The following is a 22,453-nucleotide window of genomic DNA, read 5'->3' as shown; positions in this document are numbered from 1 at the left end:
GATCACTCTTTCAGAGGAGAGTTATAAGGGATTTGAGAGGAACAACAGTGAGGGGGCACCTGGAGAAGGTTGCACTTAAGATATAAAGAAATAAAGCATAAAGAAAGGAAGAAAGGACAAAGAGAGAGAGAGAGAGAAGGAAGGAAAGGAGGAAGGAAGGAAGGAAGGAAGGAAGGAAGGAAGGAAGGAAGGAAGGAAGGAAGGAAGGAGAAGGAAGGAAGGAAGGAGAAGGAAGGAAGGAAGGAAGGAAGGAAGGAAGAAAGAAAGAAAGAAAGAAAGAAAGAAAGAAAGAAAGAAAGAAAGAAAGAAAGAAAGAAAGAAAGAAAGAAAGAAAGAGGAAAACAGAGGGACTATCAGGAGCTGTAATAAGGTCAGAATATTGAGCATAGGACACATATCTCTTTAAAGAACTAAGAATAAAATATATTTTATGATTTTCCCAAGGCTTTTGGTTATTAAATGCCATGCCCTGAAAATTTATATGAGGTAGAATTTAGGAGTGATGTTTAACCTATTTTACCCAGAAAATTTAAAGTCAGTGTAACAGTGACTACATGGAACCTTAACTGGTACTAACTCTTAATCTGTTCTAGGGTGAAAAATGGCAGTTAAGTCAGAAAGAAATTCAAAACTTATTGTTTGGAAGCAAAAGGTGTATGAGAAATCTTAGGATTACAACCAATCATAGGACAAAATATACTGTATTTGCTAAGAAGAGTAGTGACCTTGAAAGGGCATATCCTGATCTATAGTTGAAATGGGAAAAAATGTTCTCAGGGTAAGACCCTATCATGTTAAGTTAAAGGATGTCTAAAAAAGAAGCTTGAGGATTTTCTTGTTCTGAATATTTAATTCTTTTCATTTAAAAAAATAATAATTTCTTCAAAATACTAAACATAGTGTGTAGAGAAATGGCATGGGTAGACTGTTCCCAGCTTGTTGGCTTCTGGGCAATCTCGGATGTATCTGTGAATCTTAGCATACTAAGATAAAGAGGAGATATACATTCTCAGGCAGAGAATCCTGCTTTTTTTTCCAACTAAGCTTCAAACCTGAGGAAGTTGCCTTCATCTTCCTTTTCTCATGAGAAATTTACTTTATTTTTCATTATTATAAACAGCACATCTAAGAGGAGGACTGCAGACAGATTTCTCAGTCTGTGAGGAAGTTTGGATGGCCTTGAACCAAGATAAGCTATTGCTTGTTAAATAGCACCTGATAAGAACTAGAAATTGTGAGAAAAACTTAGTTCTGTCTTTTGTGTAAAATATGCTATAATTTGAATAAAGTGTACTTTGGTTGACTTGGCAGTGTACTTGCTGTGTCCTGGTTAATACAACTTTACCTTTGGGACCCTAAAGCACTAGATGTTGACAACAGTGCCATATGGTTGATATGTGTAAGGGTGCATATGAAGCTGGATTTCTTATTTGGTCTTAAATCGCATGTAGTGTTACATTTGGAAGGTGGTCAAATGTAGAGCAAGTGGGACACTGAGTCTTCTCTTAGAATTTTAACCACAGGGGAAAAGCATTGTATATGACAGCATCAATGGGGGGCTATAAGAAAACATTATTTATAGCTAAGGAAGTGGAAGCTAGATTTCAGTGTAAATCAGAATTTTGAGTTGTCAGGTTGTTGAAATACTGGGAAATCTGAATCACATACAAGGAATAGACATAACAATAAAGAAAAATGAATGTTATGTTCAAACTTTGGATTCATATAGCTATCTAAGCATTGGAACTGAAGGTCCCAGATAATTAATATGGAGATACCGTCTTTGTTGATATCTCTGATTAGTTTCTGTATTGATTTGACCCAGTATTTCCTTACCAGATTACTATTTCATTATGGGAATATATATATATATATATATATATATATATATATATATATATATATATATATATATATTTTACAGTACAACACTGGAAGCATCAAACATAATTTGGGTAATAAATAAAATCACAATTAAAAATTTAGCTTGTGTCTCAGAAAAAAATTAGATGTTGGTCTTTTTAACTATATTGAGCCTTCTAACATTATGTTTTTCTTTTTTATTAGATATTTTCTCATTTACATTTCAAATGCTATCTCCAAAGCCCCCTATACCCTCCCCCTGCTCTGTTCCCCAACCCACCCACTCCTGCTTCCTGGCCCTGGCATTCTCCTGTACTGGGGCATATGATCTTCCCAAGACCAAGGGCCTCTCCTCCCACTGATGGCCTTCTAATATTATAAACAAAGCACTATTTACATGCTGTTCATGAGCCTATGAAGAACTAGAAAAGATGTGTTGTTTGTGTAAAAAATGCATTCTATAGGCTTAGTTATTACCATACTTATCTTATAATTTCCTCTGATCTGTAAGGACATTGGGTAATATTTCAGTATGGGGACCTCTATGCAGTATGTTTTTAATCATGTTAGCTTGTGAGAGTTTATAGCACCATTCCACTTCCATTTCCCTCACTTTGCTTCCCGTGTGGATACCAATAAAGGGACATTATTGGAGAGTGTTCAAATACTCATCAAAATTTCTACAGAGAAACATGATCCTGGAATTTGTTTCTACATATTCTATTTATTTGCTGCACATATTGTGTGGAGAGATTATCTGCTTTTTTAACCACGATTACTGAATTTACTCCCTTTACAGAATGTAGTCCTGTATATTCATCTTCTTACTTCTTCCCCACTGCGTTTAGCTATGTTAAACTCCTGTTGGCAACAAATGAAAATACAAATACCAATTAAAGTTTACTATTATTACAAATGACTTCTGCAATGATTTTTTTAAAATAAATTTATTGAGAATTCCACACATATACCTTGATTATAGTCAGCCTGATTTCCAAATTCTCTTAGATCTGGTCCCCCCTTCAATTTACTTCATTTTATTTATTTTTAAAAATGATTTATTTACTTGTTTTAAGTGCATACACTGTAGCTGTCTTCAGACACACCGATAAAGGGCTTCGGATCCTATTATGGATGATTGTGAGCCACCATGCTGTTGCTGTGGATTTAACTCAGAACTTCTGAAAGAGCAGCCAGTGCTATTAACCACAAAGCCATCTCTCCAGCCCAAGTTACTTCATTTTAAAATCTATCAAAATTCCTGTGTGTTGACGAAATGTTCTTATTTGTAGTGTCTGACTCTAAATGTGTTCAGCCTAATAGCAATTCACATAGTCACAGCAAAATGAATCTCTTATTTCCTCAGATGCTATCAAATACTGTTTGTATTTCAGGTGGTATTTGGAATCTGTGACTATCAGCTCCCTCCATAACCCTGTGTCAAGTGTCTGAATTTAACTTGCATAGGTCTTATGTATGCTAGTACATAATATCTTCTTAGATTAATTTAACTGAAAAGTATGTAAGTGATGAAACATGAAGAAATAAATAAGGAACTGAATTTCTTCATGTTTCATCCACAGCAACAGATCATTGGTGACAGTAGTCTATAGGGGAAAATATATAACAATTCTGAAGTGAAATTATCATAACATCAAAATAATCTCCCCATATATTATTATGCAATTACAATGATATTTGAAGGATACAAGTGACACATGTATATAATCAACAAAAAAATTGCACAGTCTTACTTTAATATTATTTTATTTTTATATTCAGTAACTAAGTAAAGCTGAATTTAAAAAATGTGGAATAGTGACTCATCACAAATGGACCTAACGTAGGAAAACACATAAAAATGATGGATGTGATATTCATTACCCACCAATTGGGGTTATGTGAGAGAGCAATATAACCTTGTAAAATGGAAGAGAGAGTATAAAATGGTAGAAAGATGCAAACCAGTATTAGGATTGTCTGTGTGGCTCTGGTTTCAGGAGATGTTCTTTGGAAAGCATGTGTGCTGAGGATCCATTGAACCCTCTTATTATGTCCATAAAGTGTGAAAATCATGAAGGTGTTGGAACATACAATGAACACCGAAAATAAGACTACAGAGAACAACAGAGGCAGAATTCAAAAGCTCTCTTTTGTGTCTTATTTTCGCTATTTCTTTTGGTACTTGTATACACGGGGAAAAATATATTTACTAGCAGCAACAGGATCTAGCAGAGGGAAAATAACAGTCCCATAAACTTTGTAGTTTTCATTTTGATTTCTTTCCAGTAGGAGTTTCTGGGGCTGATAGTTACTGCCTGGAAGACACTGAAGAGAAAAGTGGTCCTGATAGACATGCTCCTGCCAAGACTATGAACATATAAAATAAGATTGCATCCACATCATTGAAGAACATGTTAGAGACAAAGATTCCCATTATCTGGGCAAGCCCTTTGAAGAGAACGTTCAATGAGTTAGATGTTTATGCATGTGTACAAATGTTGTTTACTACCTGTAATGAATGTTCCTTGTAGTAAAGTATTAAATAGTACAAAAGAAGGGAGAAGCTTTCCAGAATTCCAGGTTCACTCTGAACTAAGAGTACAATTCCTATTGCCATGTTCTTGAACTCCATTCGTTAATTTAGTAGTTTTTTGTTTTTATTATAGCAACAATCTCATGTATGAATCAAAGTATATATTGAAGATTTCCATGTTGGGACATGTATGAGAAAGAACCATATGAGCTCAAATTAGTAAAGCAATGAATGCGTCATATCAAGACTATGTATCAAAACAAATAATTTTCATCATCATCATCAATAACTTTCATTTAAATTGTTGAATTTTATAAATGAACATATTTTGGTGAGAGGTTTCTATATAATTCTTAGAAAAGTTATCATTAAAAATAAGGGCATTTTTCTCCACTGAGAGAAGCAATGAACTAGGAAATTCATGAATTCTACCATTCAGATTGAACAAGTCGTAGTGGAAAAAGTATTTAATCACCATTTTCAACCAGAAATTCATGCAGTCCTAATGTGGTACAAAAGCCTTAAAATTTTATATGTTATATAACATGGTAAATATGTACTCTTATAAAATATATTCACCATTAGGAGTAGAAGATGGTAACCATAGGTACATATTAGAATTTAAAGCATGTTGTGTTCCAAAATAGTGCTCACCAAATTTCTTAAAACTTCATACATAATTGTGGGTTAAAAATAGGGTTCAGTATCTGGCCCAGGGCTCAGGTCCTTGGGTTAAGCGGGACGCTGGAAGTTTTACTGAGCACCCCATGCTACTATTGGTCAGGCATCAGGCTTTGAGAAGCTTCAGGACCCCATCCAGGGGTGGGAAATACATTCTGACGTTCCCAAGGACCGGCCAGGATAGGGTCTGGATCCCCAGTCCCACAGAGGCTAGGGATAGCAGGTTCTAGCTCTTTGACACTGCAGTCCCTGCTCAATGTCTCAGAAGAGCTGAGAAGGGAGTGCAGGGCCTGCGGGCTCTTGCCCAGGCCAAAGAGAAAAGGGCAGGGAGGAGAGTCTTTGTCTTGTTTGGGTGGCAGCTTGGATTGGATGGCTGAAGTGGTTGGAAGGGCAGGGAGGCTGACAGTGGAAGGTTAAAAGAGCGACTTTGTAGAGGGAGACCAGCTCCATTGCTCCAACACAGATGATCCTGATGAGAAGAGCCAGTCCATTGTTTTAAGTCATTTATTGTAGAAAGGCAGAGAGAGTGTATAATCCCACAGTACACAAAGTTAAGGCATTTCAGTTTCTCATGACTTTAATAACTGCAGGTTAACCTGGAGTGCTGACTTCTGACCCATTCCTCAATAGGTCTTGAAATTTTTTCTGCCTTTTTTCTCCTTCATTCATGCACATTGCCTTTCACATCTTGATTCATTGTAGTGTTATCCTTCTTACATCTGTCCTAAGTATTGTCATCTCTTCACAAGCCCCATACTTAACTGACATAGTTTAAGAATTAAATATTCCCTCCTCAGACTCATGTTTTGAACTCATGTTATAGAGTTTATATAATTTTTGGGGGAATTTTTTTTTGAAAAACTAGCGGTGGTAGTAGGTAACCAGAGGATTCTAGTAGGTAGAATATGGGTAGAAACATCTAAAAACACTCTTGATGTGTTTCTGTATTCTATTACCTCAACTGTGTAGATGTGTACAAGATCCCTTCCTCTAATTTTTTTTTTTTTAGTTTATCCTGGCTGTAAGCCTGCAAGCTTGACTTTTCTTTTCTTTTCTTTCCTTTTTTTTTGTTTTGTTTTGTTTGTTTTTGTTTTTGTTTTTTCAAGACATGGTTTCTCTTTATAGCACTGGCTGTTCTGGAACTCACTTTGTAGACTAGGCTGGTCTCGAACTCAGAAATCCCCCTGCTTCTGCCTCCCGAGTGCTGGGATTAAAGTCATGTGCCACCAAACCCGGCAAGCTTGACTTTTCTATTCAAAACAAACCATATAAACAACATGAATATAGTGAGTAAAATCTGTTTTGGAGTATAATAGAACAAAATGATCGATTGATACTTACCAGACAAAGAAGTCCATGCTTTCATTTGATCCCCAAAAGACATGGTGACAAATTGTCCATCTGACATTAAGAGTATATATATATATATATATATATATATATATATATATATATATATATATATTGTAATTCTATTAGTCATGCTCCTGCATATTCATACCTTCCTGGCATACCAGTAAGAAGAACTGGTTCAATAATAAGATTTACATGAAAACCAATAACAAGCCTTGCAAACATCACCATTTATGTTCTAAACTTTATAGTGAGTCACTACAAATAGTGATCTTTCTTTTACAGACAATAAAAAGAACAACTATGATACAGAAGGACTCAAAGCAGTTCTTGGAATCTGAAGAAGTAGTTGAAGCCAATGTTATTATAAGGCAAGAACTGAAGTGAATCTTCTCACACATGTGCAAACCCACTTTTCTAATGATGGAATACGGCCCACTGAAAATATTTCTGTAATTTTACTAAGAGGTATATTAGTAGTTTCTTTTGAATCTGAAGTCTCTCTCTCTCTCTCTCTCTCTCTCTCTCTCTCTCTCTCTCTCTCTCTCTCTCTCTCTCTCAATTTTCAAGTTCCCAGTGCTGTGGTGCACAAATTTTTATTATTCAGAAAACTACAGAAAGCATGAATATGCTGTCAGAACTAATATCTCTCCACCAACTTTTATTTATTATCAAGATATTTACCTAATAATTTTATACATAATTCATTTTAATTTTTTTTGTGTAACAAAAAGTTACTATACTTTAACCACAAACTAATACAAACCTTTAAATCTAAACATTGTATTCAGGCAAATATTACCAACAAAACAATATACTACAGGACAAAAATCATTGTATTATAAAGATATTTGGGTGAGGAAATAATTAAAATAACACCCACCATTTATTCTTCAGTGTATTTGATTCAGGAAAATATTGCCAATGTAGATCCTACCTCAACATGAGCCATCTTGAAGCTTAGATTAAATAGCTGAGTCCTAATCCTTTAAATTTGCCTCAAAGGAAAATACTGCAATTTATGACCACATATCTGTCTGCATCTAGTACAAAATAATCTGCTTCACACACTTCTACTGTGCTCCTATAAGGAGAAATTCTAACACCATGCAAATTGACATACCCATAACTGTTTACCTTAAACAGCCCAGTGGCTTCCATATAAAGATCTGTTAGAAGATAAAATATATAGATATTGTACAAATATACAATTTACATGAGTATGACATGATTATAGTGTTTGTATTGCTTAAATAATCAATATAGTATATGAATACAATGGGGTTCTGATGCAAAATATAGGGATCCAAAGTGGGAAAACCCAGAGAAGCAATGTTATTTATGTTTACCAGCTATGAACTGAAATTATATTCAAGAGAACTATAACCATTAAATATGCCAGACAGAATATAAAAATGTAGGAAATGAAGTCCAGTGCCAGGATATGATGAATACCTTTGATCCATGTGCTATAGATGAACCTGCTACATGTGGCTGAAATAGGATACTCATGGAGTCGTTGCATGAGGTGATGAAAAATAAAACAAGATTTAAGGATCCACCATTAATTCTGCATACAGTCATTTTGTGATTTTATCATCGTGCTATGGGAGCATATCGCAAAAGCAATTTTGTGTGTGATAGTATTGCTATTGAATTGGGATATGTATATACTTGGAAAAAAATAATATTTACTACAATTTTCAAAATACAGCAGAGGGGCACAGAGCAAGTAATTTCCTTGACTTTCAGATCCCTCAAATATGATTCACTCGCACTGATTATGATTGCATGAAAATTTCCCAAGAGGAAAATTGTGCACATGAACATATTTCTGCCCACTCTCCCTACAAACAGAATTATTGGTATACAACTTTTCATTGAAGAATTCTTTTAATATTAAAGACGAAGGACCCAGTCTAAATAAACTCCATTTTGTGTTCAGACTCCATCTTGTGTCCAACCTGTTCTTTCTTTGAACTTTGTAACTGGAAAAAACACAACCTACTCAGGAAACCATGATACCCCACTAGAAACAGCAAAAACCTCTGCAAGATCAATCACTTCACCCTTGGTACCAGGAAGTCTCCTATCCTGTGTCCTAGATACTGACTCAGGTTTATCACAATTGTATGTAGTATGTTTAAAAATGTCACTGGACAATGTCTATGCAAGCTATAATTTTGGAAATGTCTACCCATCATATAACTGCCAAGTTTGAAAGCACCTTACCAAGCAGAAACTGTAATAAATATATAAGACTGTATTTACCCTGTACCTTCCACACCCGACCATGTGTTGGATAGATTGGAGAGGTTCAAGCTCTAGCATAAGGAAAGACTCTTTGCTTTTGTGTGAGTTTCAGACTCCTGGTAGTCTCTGCTGGCCTTTGGTTCCCCAAATCTGGTCATAACAAAAGTGTCCATTATGTGGCTGATTTATTTAGAAAAACTTATCGTTGGTTAAACTAATAAGATCTCATTATGGTAAAGGACAAAACAGTGAAATAATACAGAAATTGCTCAGGTTTCCAGATTTCCCATTACCTTCTGTGACATTTCCTAAATCCAATTTGTCATTAAATACAGTTTCCTTTAAAATATATCAGTTGTCATTTCTGTGACTTGCAAAATTTAGTGCATTTTGAAGGTCAGGGTATCAGTGTAAGGGATTTCTTGGCCTCCAGAGTGAAAAGCTAGTGTGGGAAAATTTACAAGACCACATCTTCAATTCATTATGACATCATTGATAATGTGAACTGAGAATTCTCCTCTGTAAATGCACATATTAGTGTTAAAAAAATCCTATAAAATATTTTTAGAAAAGTCATGATGAAAAATACTGTCATATTATTCTGGAAAAGACAATTAAGAGCATTGGGAGGAGAGGCCTTTGATCTTGTGAAGATTATATGCCCAAGTACAGGGGAATGCCAAGGCCAGGAAGCAGGAGTGGGTGGGTTGGGGATCAGGGTTAGGGAGGGTATAGGGGACTTTTGGGATAGCATTGGAAATGCAAATGAAGAAAATATCTAATAAAAAAGTCAATGATGGGTAAGTATAAAGGAAACAATTCTGAATAATTTCATATAAACTGTTACCACTGTTAAGGAAGACAAACTTCCTTCATGCATCATTTCACCAGGGAAGACCTTATTCTGAATTCACCTTAATTTTAATCATGAAATGAAAATGAACCTGCCACAAAATCAACTAATTAATCAGTTACAACAAACATGAGCACTATTGTCTAGTCTCAAATAAGAAAATAGTTACTATGAAGCATAAAAAAACTAATTATATGTTTGATGACATATTTGAAGATGTTATATTAAGAAAGAGCTCTCAGAATTTGTATCACAACACATACCATCATATATGTATTAATTTAGATATCAATTTATAAAAGAATTATTAGTTAACTAAATCTAATGAAGAAGGAACAAAGATTCATCTCCAGTGTTATGAGAATATGTGTGTGTGTGTGCATTCATTTTAAACAATCATAAATTTACCATAATAATTGAATGAAACACTAGGCATTGGTAAGGATAATGATGGGTGGGCATCTCAAACAGAGGGGATGGTATTTGTGTGACTACCAACATCTTGTAGAATGAAAGTCTGTTTACCGAGAACAGAAAATCATACATGGAAAACATCTCATTCTCAACATAATGAAGATATATCCTCAGAGTAAAAATTTACTATTTTAAAGCAAGTAATAAGTCTCAAGCAAAAACGCCCCCATGACTATTAGTAGCACACTGACTCAGCTGAAATTAACATAGTGGTGTCCAAGGCAACACTTATCTATGAAACCAGCAATATATTCATCAGATTAAATGCATAAAAGGTCACCAGAAACTTTCAGAATAGTCACTGTTATATGATTCCACAGATGCAAAACACAACACAGGAAATCAGTGATACAACCAACCACAGAAAACACACATACAAACCAATGATTCACAGATCTCACATTGACCAGTAAGTAAAATAAATTGTGTGATTAATTTAATGACTTATAGCTGTAATGAAAATATTTGGAATGACCTCACTTCCCACTATCTGTGAAGGGTAATTCACAGATTCTCATTCTGTAACAAATCCTTTCCAGTAAATTGTAGCAATCCTGTTGCTTCAACCTTGGAGTCTTGTTATTGACATAATCAGACAATCTCCTGTGCCTTAATTTATGTATGACATAATCTGAACTGATGAACTGAGAACTTAGGACTTTTAATAAGTTTGTATAAAAGGTTTGTATTACAAGGACAAAACATGAATTGGGATACAGTTCCTTAAAGTGTTTGAACTATTATGAGTATCTACAGAATGATAACTAAAGAGTAATAAACCCAGATTATAAGACAAATCATGAAATATCGATGAGTATTAAATTATTTAAATGCTATATACTGTGTATCTTAGTTAATAAACTCCTTAAAACACCACCCTGAAACATTTGACTTATTAATATATTGGCTCTGATCATTACCTAATGTACATATAAAAATCAATGACCATGAACATACAGGAAAAATGACATGGCACATATGAAATTATTTGAAAAAAACCCAGAGTAGTGGGTTCTTCACAAACCCCACCTACTTTGATTTCTTCACTTCCTGAGAAGACTTAAGATTCACAAAATCTGATGTAACCAGTAACATTATCTCCTTTCTTTGAGGAAAGAATAAAAATTCAAAACTTTAAACTGAGATCTCCCACTGAAATTTATGAGTAACCATTAAATTGATTTGAGCACAGGTGGCACATGACTTTTTTTCTCAGCACACAGGATTTAGAGGTAGGTGGGTCTCAGAGTTCAACACAAGCTTCACCTACACAGCAAATTTCAGGAAATTCAGGACTGCACAAAGAAATACGATTTGAAAAGTAAAAACAAAACAAACAAGTGGAAAAAAAAAGAGTAGATTGTACCCTGTGGTGTTTGAAAAACATGTATAAGAGCCTCTTTCCTCATTCAATATAGAGAAGGATAAAATGATGCAAAGGACACGGAAAATAACTTGTATTTCATCTTCAACCTAAGACATGTATATCATTTTAAATTCTCATAAATGTTCAATTGCTGAATACAGCACATGCTCATTATGGAAATATCAAGCTTGCTCATACCTAGAGCCTTCGCCAACATGAGCCAATGTTCTTGGTATCAGATGATACTCTAAATGCTACCAATGAAAAAATATAAATACCAGTCCTCATATAAACCCTTTGATAACAATAATATGTTGTCTTCAAGTTACGTTAGTGTAATAGTTCATATATCCTCTGTGAGTAACCAACCAATATATGATATGATATAAGCTCTACTCCATGAGATGGATTCAACAGAAAGTTCTGGTTTGTGACCCAGAAATTAAGACAAGATCTGTACCCATTGACAGAGAAGAAAAACAATTAATATTTTTACTAAAGGGATGCAGCAATAATATGATTTTACATGGCATTCTGCTATATTTAGACATTAGTTCCTTCCTTGATTGTTACAAGATAGTGTCCTTACTGCAGTAGATGAGAGTAAATTCTGAGTCCTACCAAAATCAGAATTGATAGAAAAACAACACTCAAAGACTAATCTCCCCAAAATGATGTCTTTATCAAAACCCTCTGTCAGGGTTCAGGGGACTTGGAAGAATAGGAGGTAGCAGTAGTGTAAGAGCCAGAGAAGATGTGGTACAACAAGAAACAAGATCATCTCAACATGACAGGACACACACACACACACACACACACACACACACACAGAGAGAGAGAGAGAGAGAGAGAGAGAGAGAGAGAGAGAGAGAGGCATACAGAGAGAGAGAGAGAGAGAGAGCGAGAGAGAGAGAGAGAAATGTACACACAAGTATTAACTAATAGAGTCTTTTACAATACAAACATGTTATACATGGGTGTCTAGGACCAGAAGAAAATGTATATCTGAAAGAAGAAGTGTATACATCCTACTATCCCTAGCCTAGATTCTATGTCCAATTGATTACTACTTGTAAATCAAAGTCTGGTTTTCTACATTGATTCACAATATAAAAACAAAGTGTAGTTCCCATGCTCAGCAAGAGATGGCCAATAGAAGATGAATTTAATGGCATCTCTGAATGTGTCATTTTTTGTTTGTTCTTTGTTTTGTTTTGTTTTGTTTTATTGTTACTATTGTCTATGGTGATGATGGTGGTAGTGGTGTTGATGGAAGTGGTATTATTTGATTCTTTATTGTGTTTTGTTTTGTTTTGCTTTTCAATATTGTGTCTGTGTTACAGCTCTGACTGTCCTAGTACTTACTTTAAAGACGAGGTAACATAGAATTCAAAGAGAGCCATATCTCTCTATCTCTTGAATGCTGGCATTCACACCTATCAGAAGGTAACTTTTCCTAAAATTTTTGAGGTTTTCTTTTTTCCTTCCTTCCTTCCTTCCTTCCTTCCTTCCTTCCTTCCTTCCTTCCTTCCTTCCTTCCTTCCTTCCTTCCTTCCTTCCTTTCTCTCTCTCTCTCTCTTTCTTTCTAAATTTTAATATTTTTATTTAGCTTTAGCATTTTTTTTTTTTACTTTACATGGTTTTGTGTGTATATTATGTCTTCCAATGTTTTACTTTTATGGGAACAGGAGATTCTCAGTGTTTATACTTCTATAGTATCATTTTCTTCTTGATTATCCTGATGTATACTTTGTCCTATTCTGAGCTGTTTGTCTCTATTTTATCATTATGTTATACTAGATAATATATTATACCATATATTATCTTGTAGAGCCTACACGCTTTGTAATGAGAGATAGAAAGGGGTGAATCCAGCTGTGTGGAGAAGGAATGTTGGAAGAAAGTAGAATGGGTAGTGGGGGGAGGGCATAATCCGGATATATTAAATAAAGAGAAGCTATTTTCAACAATGGAGATAAAACTTGGTTGGAAGAAAGTAGAATGGGTAGTGGGGGGAGGGCATAATCAGGATATATTAAATAAAGAGAATCTATTTTCAACAAAGGAGATAAAACTAGGTTTATTAAGGTTTTCTCTCAATTCTTCTAGATTCAGATGATAGGACTTATACATGTGAATTTAATAGACATTTGAATCTTCATTCAAGAGGAATGTTGCATACATAACTTCTTCTAAGATAAGGCTCTGATTACACATATTGTCAATTGTAGAGAAATGGCATGAGGTGACTGCTCTCAGCCTGCTACCTGTGAGGGGCCTTAAGGATGTCTGTGAATCACAGAACACTGGGGCACCAAGAAAGCATACTTTCTCAGGAGAGAACTCTGATGTTCTGCCATGACTAGGAAGTGGCTTTCATGATCTTTTTCTCATGAGAAACTTTCCAGGGACACTGAATGAGTGTTACCTGGGCCAAGCCTCAGCACTTCATTTTTTTCTGATTCTCTCTCAAAGGTAGCCAAGAGGGAAGAGGATTAGCTTGGGCAATCCTTGGTCATGTGAGATATTTAGGGTTGCTGTTTAGTAGTAAAGTCTTTATCTCTGTTAAGTCTAAATTACTTTGCTACAGTAGCTGCCCTGCCTGCTTGAGTTCCTCTGCTGCCAGAAGCTTTTCTCTCTGGCATTTAGAACCTCTTAGTAAAACAGAGGGATTATGTAGGAGCTACATGACTCTAAATCCCTGCCACCTATTTGAAGTAGGAGGGGGAAAAAGGAATACTTTGAAAAATAATTATAGCTTTTATTTCTAAATTATCTAAATTTCCTATGAAAGTTCCCTAAGAAAAAGAATTTCTCTAAAAAAGTTCTCTCTTGCTAACTAAAAAGTTCTCTTTGCTGCTCTTTTTAGTAAGACTAAGACTGCCTTGCAATTAAGAAAAGACCTCAAAGACGTTGTAAAACAATTTTAAAAAAATAGAAGGGAATGAAACAGTTGCAAAACAGAATGAATTTATGAAATTCTTGGACAAATGGTTGTATCTGGAGGATATCATCCTTAGTGAGGTAACCCAAACACTAAAGAACTCACATGATATGCGCTCACTGTTAAGTGGATATTAGCCCAGAAACTTTGAATAACCAATTTGAAAAACACATGAAACTCAAAAAAAAAAAAAAAAAAGGAATACCAAAGTGTGGATACTTCATCCCTCCTTAGAATTGGGAACAAAATATCCATGTAAGGAGTTACAGAGACCAAGTTTGGAGATGAAACAGAAGGAACAACCAGGCAGAGACTGTCCCATCCAGGGATGCATACCATAATCAACCACCAAACACAGACACAATTGAATATGCCAGCAAGATTTTGCCAAGAGGACCCTGATACAGCTGACTCTTGTGAAGCTATGCCAGTGCCTGGCAAATACAGAAGTGGATGCTCAGAGTCATCTATTGGATAGAACACATGGCCCCCAATGGAGGAGCTAGAGAAAGTACACAAGGAGATGAAGGGGTCTGTACCCCTATAGGAGGAACAGCAATATGAACTAACCAGTACCCCCTCAACTTGTGTCTCTAGCTGCATATGTAGCAGAAGATGGCCTAATCGGCCATCACTGGGAGGAGAGACCCTTAGTCTTGCAAAGATTATATGCCCCAATACAGGGGAATACGAGGGCCAGGAAGCTGGAGTGGGTGGGTTGGAGAGCAGGGTGGGGAGAGTGTATAAGGAACTTTTGTGATAGCATTTGAATTGGAAATGAAGAAAATATCTAATAAAAAAACTGAAAAGAAAAGAAAGAAAGAAAAGGTCTCTTCTGTCCCATCTTAAGAAAAAGCCTGTCCCATCCACCCCGACCAGCTGGAAAGACACAACACCACGTTGTCCTTCTTCAAGCAGGTTTATTCAGGAACACTTCATATTGCAATGCAGGAACGGGAATCCCTTGAACGACCCCAGGGCATGCCTTAAATACCCTACTGACTCCTCCCAGTCACTCCAGTCACGTAAAGGCAGTCCATAGGTTCACAGCAAGTGACGACACCTCAGGCGAGCTAATGAGGCATGGCATTGCACAGTGCAGGGGGCTGGGATGTAGCTAAGTCTGTGATAATGAGGAAGTCAGGCGCAGGTCATAAGACCTGGCAGCCGTCCCGGGCACCATCTTGGGGCAGCGGCCACACCCGCTCCTCACATCTCCCCCTTATTTATTATTTTGGCAGAAAGAATGCCTGTCTTAGGTTGCCCCCTACGATAATGCTCCTTACCCGTCATCGGGAGGACAAACAGCAGTGGTCTGGTCCCTGTCTTAGGTTGGTAACACCTCCATGGAGTCTTACCCGTCATTGACTACTTCTCTAGCATGCCAAGCCACACTTGAGGAGATTGTCCCAGCTCTAGGGCTGCAAAAGCCTGAATCAACAGTGCCTGCACACAGGTATGCCTTTTTTTCCATACGGCAAATGCACCACAGGGCCATTACTCCTATGGCAACACAGATGATTGCCAGCCCTCCTATGCCAGCCCATTCCATGAGGTGCAATATTGCTGTGACTATGGCAGCGGTAATCTCAAAATTTCTTTTAGGTCTAAACAGTGTCATCACAGATGGAGCTTGCACTGGCCAAAGGGCCAAAGTACAAATCTAGGCATACAGGTTACCACAGCCAAGGAAAATACAGATGCATTTCAACACTACGATTAATAAACTCACTATCATAACTACCATTATATACTAAAAACACAAAAGGGGGCCAAACACACACAGGTGTAGGCACAAAAGACATAATTTTTCTCGAAGCCAAAACACTCATAGAATTTTCAAACAAATCAGACCTGTTCCAATAAAAACTAGCATTTACCCAGGCCCCTTCCATCAGTATACTTAGAGGTGACAAATCAGTACAGCTTCCATTTACCCCACATAACAGCCATATATTAAAAGGATTATTAGCCCTTCGCTGTGCTGGGCTTTGATATGTCCAATTATAACCTGTAAACGTTTGATTATGCGTGGTACTGATGTATGAAGAAAAGGTAAAATACTTTTTCACTGCCCAAGTGGCCTTCCGGGATTCACATCCCATCCACTGAGGCAAAGAGTCTCATACGCCTCTGCAAAACAGGGCGCAACATGGTTGGGGTGGAATGCTAACATTGCCCTTGGGTATGATCGCAGGCCAAGTTCCTCTGATCCAAGTAGCATTATCTCAGGTTGAACTATTAGAAAGTCTATCAAACCATGCAGCAGTCTGATTATACAATTTCAGACATGCACTATTTGAGAAATATTTACAATAAGCTGAAAGCATAATACCCCTCGTAGGGCAAGCTGGAGAGGTTTAGTCACCAGTGCCACTCCTTCATTGTCAGGTAAAAAGGATAGCTGTAAAGATGTATTGGAGGTAAAGAAATGAGGAAACACTTGAGAGGAATGGGTCAAGGGTAGTGGCTTCAGAAACACCGACATGATGCCCCATCATAGCTCCTCAGTCCTGCACCCTGTCACCATCATCAATATTCCCAGGAGAATCAGCATCACATCTCTGGTCATCCTTCAGCACTTGAGTCAGTCATTCAGGTACCCAAAACGGCTGGTGGCGGTCCTGGGGAAACACATAAACAGACCCTCTCACCCACACCAACACTGGATGTGGCCCATGCCATTGGCCATTCAACACGTCCTTCTACATAACAGTTCCCTTCTGAGATGCATCAGGATTACTGAATCTCTCTGCAGCAGTACAATCAAATTTATCTTTATTTAAAAAAAAATTAAGAGTAAATAAGGCCATAGAAAGGCATTCCTGGGGAGTCGCCCCTAGGGCAACTCCCCCTTTTTGTTTTATTAAGCATTCTTTTAAGGTACGATGAGCATGTTCAATTATTCCCTGCCCCTGAGGGTTATAGGGAATACCATGTACAAGATGAATGCCCATCATCTTACAAAAGCTAACAAAAATATTGGAAGTATAAGCAGGGCCCTTATCAGTTTTTAGTTCTTTGGGTTGACCCCAAGCGCCCCATGCTTCAAAGCAATGAGCTATGACATGACAGGCCTTTTCTCCAGTATGTAAAGAAGGAAAAATGACTCCAGAGGCAGTATCAATTGAAACATGAACAAACTGTAATTTTCCAAATTCCGTAAAATGAGTCACATCCATCTGCCAAATGTGTAGGGGGAGTAACCCTCGAGGGATAACTCCAAAGGAGTGTTGAGGTAGTAAAGGAGTGCAGGCCTGACAGGCCTTGACAATCTCCCTGGCCTCTGCTCGGGTGATCTCAAAACGAGAGGCTAATGTTTTAGAATTTACATGAAATTTAGAATGAAAATCACGAACAAGGTCGAGGGCAAGATATGCCAGAAATACAGAACCTTGTGCTGCCTTATCCACTATGTCATTACCCTCAGTCACTGGACCTGGTAATCCAGTATGGGCTCAGATATGCTGAACAAAGAAGGGGGAGGATCTATGCAATAGCAAATTTTGTAATTTACTTAATAAATCCCCAATGCTGGACCTAAGATTCACCCTACCAACCACCTCCAAGATAGCAAGACCATTAACCACATATTGACTATCTGATATTAAATTAAAGGCGCCTGAATGTTGTTCAAAAACCTTAATCACAATCTGTAATTCTTTAACTTGCGGTGAGGCAGGGGGGAATTGTAAAACTATAGGCACAGAGCCTTGAACTAAATAGGCTCCGCATCCTGACTTTGATCCATCTGTAAAAATTAGAGGAGCCCCTTTCAATGGTACTCGAGAGGTAATCACAGGAAAAATTACAGGGTGAGCTTTATACAAGTATAAAATAGGATATTTGGGGAAATGATTATCTTGCCTAAAAAACTGCATCTTAAAACTACCCAGTCATCTACAGTGGCAGACAACACTTCAACTTGTCTACTATCATATGATACAATAATTTCATCAGGAGGGGTGCCAAAATGCTGCATGCAATGCTGTAACCAGCAATGCCAATTGGGCAACCGAGGCAGGATAATAGGATAACACTTTGGTGGGGGAAAATTTAGGATGAATCCATAATAAAGGAGCACCCTGCCAGAGGACTCCAGTAGGCTGGGTCTCTGAGGGCAGGATGCACAAAATAATAGGACTGAACAGATCTCTTCTCCTTAATGCTGCTGTTTGAATAAAAACTTAATGCTATATGGGCAGAATCAGTAAGCTGATGGGGAGAATTTAATTCTATATCTCCTGGTAAAATATCATATAATGGTTGTAATTGTTGGTTCGGCCCAAATAGGGACGTACCCACTGTATATCCCCCAATAGCTTTTGAAAATCATTGAATGTCCTCAAAGTATCTGTCTGAATCTGAATTTTCTGGGGAGATACTTGACTATCAAAAATTTTTGTTCCTAAATAATTCACCACTTTTCCTTTCTGAACCTTTTTCAGGGCTAAAACCAATTGCTTTTCTTTTAATTTTTGGATCACTACACTATATGCATGTGTAACTTTAATTGTCTCACCCTGAGAACCTCAATAGTCCCTAATCCGGGAACCTAATAGTCTCTAACCTAGAAAATGAATTGTCTCACTTAGTGGGAGCTTTCCAGCCTGCTACCCTGACCTCTTGAAGTTCTGGACCCGCAGCACTCTCTCGAAGCAGAAGTACCCATAAGGGTTCCATCACTTGTTGCATCCACCTCGACCAGCTGGAAAGACAGGACACCACATTGTCCTTCTTCAAGCAGGTTTATTCAGGAACACTTCAAATTGCAATGCAGGAAATGGAATCCTTCGAAAGACCCCAGGGCGCACCTTAAATACCCTACTGACTCCTCCCAATCACCCCAGTCATGGAACAGCAGTCCATAGTTTCACAGCAAGTGAAGACACCTCAGGCGAGCTGAAGAGGCATGGCATCTCTGCAGTGCAGGCGGCTGGGATATGGATAAGTCTGAGATAATGAGGAAGTCAGGCACAGGTCATAAGACGGGCCAGCCTTCCTGGATGCCAGCTTGGGGCAGCGGCCACACCCACTCCTCACAGAAACCTGCCTGCTTTCCTGACACTTCTGTTTTTCTTTTTTCCTCTGCATTCTGCATATTGCTGTCTTACATTTTTAAGTTGTCTTATAATTTCTAAGTTAGTCTATTCTTCATTTTTCTTCTAATCTTACTCTATCCTTCTCCTCCTCCAATGTAACAACAAAATTCTTGCTCTCAATGCTGTTATTCCCAATTATTTTTACAATGTTTTGATATGTATTCTTTAATATTCTTTTGTACCATTCCTAGGAGAGTACATCACATGGTTTTGCCAAGCATCATTTTTTTCCCAAAAGTTCTCAAGAAATTCAAACACAAATTCAAATCATAATTTGGATAAGGAGTATACAACAGAAAATGTTTACATGCATATCCATTAAGAGTAATTATCTGGGTAAATATTCATTATCTATTATTAACTCAATAGGTTCATTGAAAGTTAAAAGCCATAATTTTGAGAGTAAGTTATTGGTAAAGTTTCTTGTAGATACCCAGTCAACATTTTATCTTCTGTTATTGCAACTGTTTCATTCCTTTCTATTTTTTAACTTTTTAAAAAATATTGTGTTACAACATCTTTGAATGTACCGTAAATTGTAGATGCCTGCTTGCTATCCCAGAAGCAATTAACTCATAACACTTGAAGTCTTTCAGAGTTCTCATTGCAGTTTTAGGTATCAGAGAATAATTAATAGTAATTCTATTATAAAAGATCTTAATGGTTACTAATATAATTTTAGGAATTCTTATAGAATCATGATTAAGAATTAAGAAATCATCTATTTGTTGATATAGTGTTACTCTAAGTCAGTACATCTTTGTTCTTCTGCAGAAATCTGCTCAGAAGGGTGGGATAATATCTAGGGATTGTTATATACTTTCAATACTAACAGAAAAAGGCATATTAATAGCAAAATTCTTTCCACATATATAATTTCTTTGGCCATGCCTTAAGAAGCAAAAACATCTTTAACTTTACAGTTTATAGTAGAACAATCTCAGGATGATCACCTGCTAGGATTTAGCTTCTCCTTGAAGGCTTCTGGAAGACTGTCCTAACCAGGAACACTGCCTGTCTCTCAGAAGATTTGTTTTAGTCTAGTTCACCAAGTTCTACCTGCCACCAAGGAGGCCAGCTCTAGTCACAGACACCCAGACTAGCTAACAACAAAGATACCCATATTGTGAGAGGCAAGTAAAAGAACATAAGAAACAGAAGCAAATGTAATTACTCATCATCAGACCCCAGTTATTCCACCACCATAAGTCCTGGATAACTTAACACAATTGTAAAGCAAGATAGTGACCTAAAATTCCCATCTCATGAAGATGAGAGAGCCCTTTAGGCAAACAGTCCCAAGAAACAAGGTGTGGTAGGCATTCAAATATCCAATAACATGGACTATCAACTGGAAGTTTTCAAAAGAGATGAGGAAGAACACATCATATTCACCAAAGGCAAAATCAACAAAGAAGAATTCTCAATTCTGAAAATCTATTTCTCAAATGCAATGGCAACTACATTCATACATTCGTCAAGCTCAATACATGCATTGAAACTTGTACAATACTAGTGGGGGCCTTCAACACCCCACTCTTTCCAATTGAAAGATCATTAAAATGGAAACTAAACTGTGAAACTAAAAGAAGTTATGAGGCATCTGGTTTATAAGATATCTACATATTTTGTTTCTGTTTCACACAAAAGAATACACTTTCTCCTCAGTACCTCATGGAACCCTCTTCAAAATTGATTATATAATGAGACAAAAACAAGTCTCAACAGATACAAGAAGATTGAAATAAACTCTTGAATTCTACCAAATCCTCCTGGACAAAGACTAGACACATATATCAACAAAGATAACATAAACCCCACATACTCATAGTGACAGAAAACCTCTCTCCTCAGTGATAACTTGTTCAGGGAAGAAATAAAGAAACAAATCAAAGACATTGAGGAACTCAATGAAAATTAAGACACAGGACACACAAAGCTATGGGAGACAATGAAAATAGAGTTAAGAGGAAAATTCATAGCACTAAGTAAGTTTGTAAAGAAATTGGAAAGATTCATACTAACAGATTGCCAGCACACGTAATAGCTCTAGAAAACTAAGAAAGAAGCTAATACACCCGAGAAGAATAGATGGCAGGAAATAGTCAACTCAGGACTGAAATCAAACAACTAAAAACAAAGAGAACAATACTATAGATGAGCAAACCTAAGAGCTAATTCATTGAGAAAATCAATGTGTGGCAAAAATGGGGTCCTGCTTCAGCTCAGGGCTAGGGTCACTGGGAGATACAGAAAGCAAGAAGTCTGACTGCACAACCCCAAGGAACTTCTGGGTGGGCTTTGGGCTGTGAAAAGCCACAGGACTCTGATCTGGAGGTGGGAAAAAGCACAGTCTGGGATCCTGGCATAGGTGCTGGAGTTGGACTCCAACTCTCAGGCACCACAGATGCTGGTGGGTAAGCAGAAGAGCTGGTTCTGTGGTCCCTGGACAGCATGGAGGCAAGGGACAACAGGTTCTCATTCTTAGACATCACAGACACTGGAAAGAGGTGAGAATGGTGGAGACTCTCAGGCAGACTCTGGCCTGGGTGTCAAAGGGAAAAGTGCAGGGCAGAGAGTGCTCTGGTATCCCGAGCTTTTGTCCCCACCGACAAGAACACGCTCAGGACAACCAGAATCTTCTGCGGCAAAAGCTTTATCGCTTACTTCTTCAGGAGGCAGAGAGAGAAATGGCAAAACCCCGTCCCTTTTATGGAGAATTGTCCTCCGCCTCAGACGTGTTGCTCCCTGATTGGCTGCAGCCCATCGGCCAAGTTGTCATCACGGGGAAGGCAGAGCACATGGAGTGGAAAACTACCCCGGCACATGCGCAGATTATTTGTTTACTACTTAGAACACAGGATGTCAGCACCATCTTGTAATGGCGAATATGAAGGCAGCTCCTCACATCTCCCCCTTTTCTTTAATTTAAGAGCAATAGGCCACCCATTCTAATGAGAGTGGAGATAGAGGTCAAATCCCTAGTGTGCAGGTAAAGGAGCCGTACACAAAACCTCCTCTCAGGCTC

At 37.4% G+C, this 22,453-nt stretch overlaps 1 pseudogene; it reads right to left on the bottom strand.

The window, feature by feature from the left end:
- Window positions 1–3,648: 3,648 nt before the first annotated feature.
- On the bottom strand, window positions 3,649–4,498 carry LOC110284403 (vomeronasal type-1 receptor 4-like; annotated as a pseudogene).
- Window positions 4,499–22,453: the final 17,955 nt, after the last annotated feature.

This window comes from Mus caroli, unplaced genomic scaffold (assembly GCF_978045245.1).
Source record: "Mus caroli unplaced genomic scaffold, Mus_caroli_1 scaffold_18, whole genome shotgun sequence".
Classification (NCBI taxonomy): Eukaryota; Metazoa; Chordata; class Mammalia; order Rodentia; family Muridae; genus Mus; species Mus caroli.
Note: the sequence above shows the minus strand (reverse complement) of the source record. Positions and strands in the feature narration are given on the sequence as shown.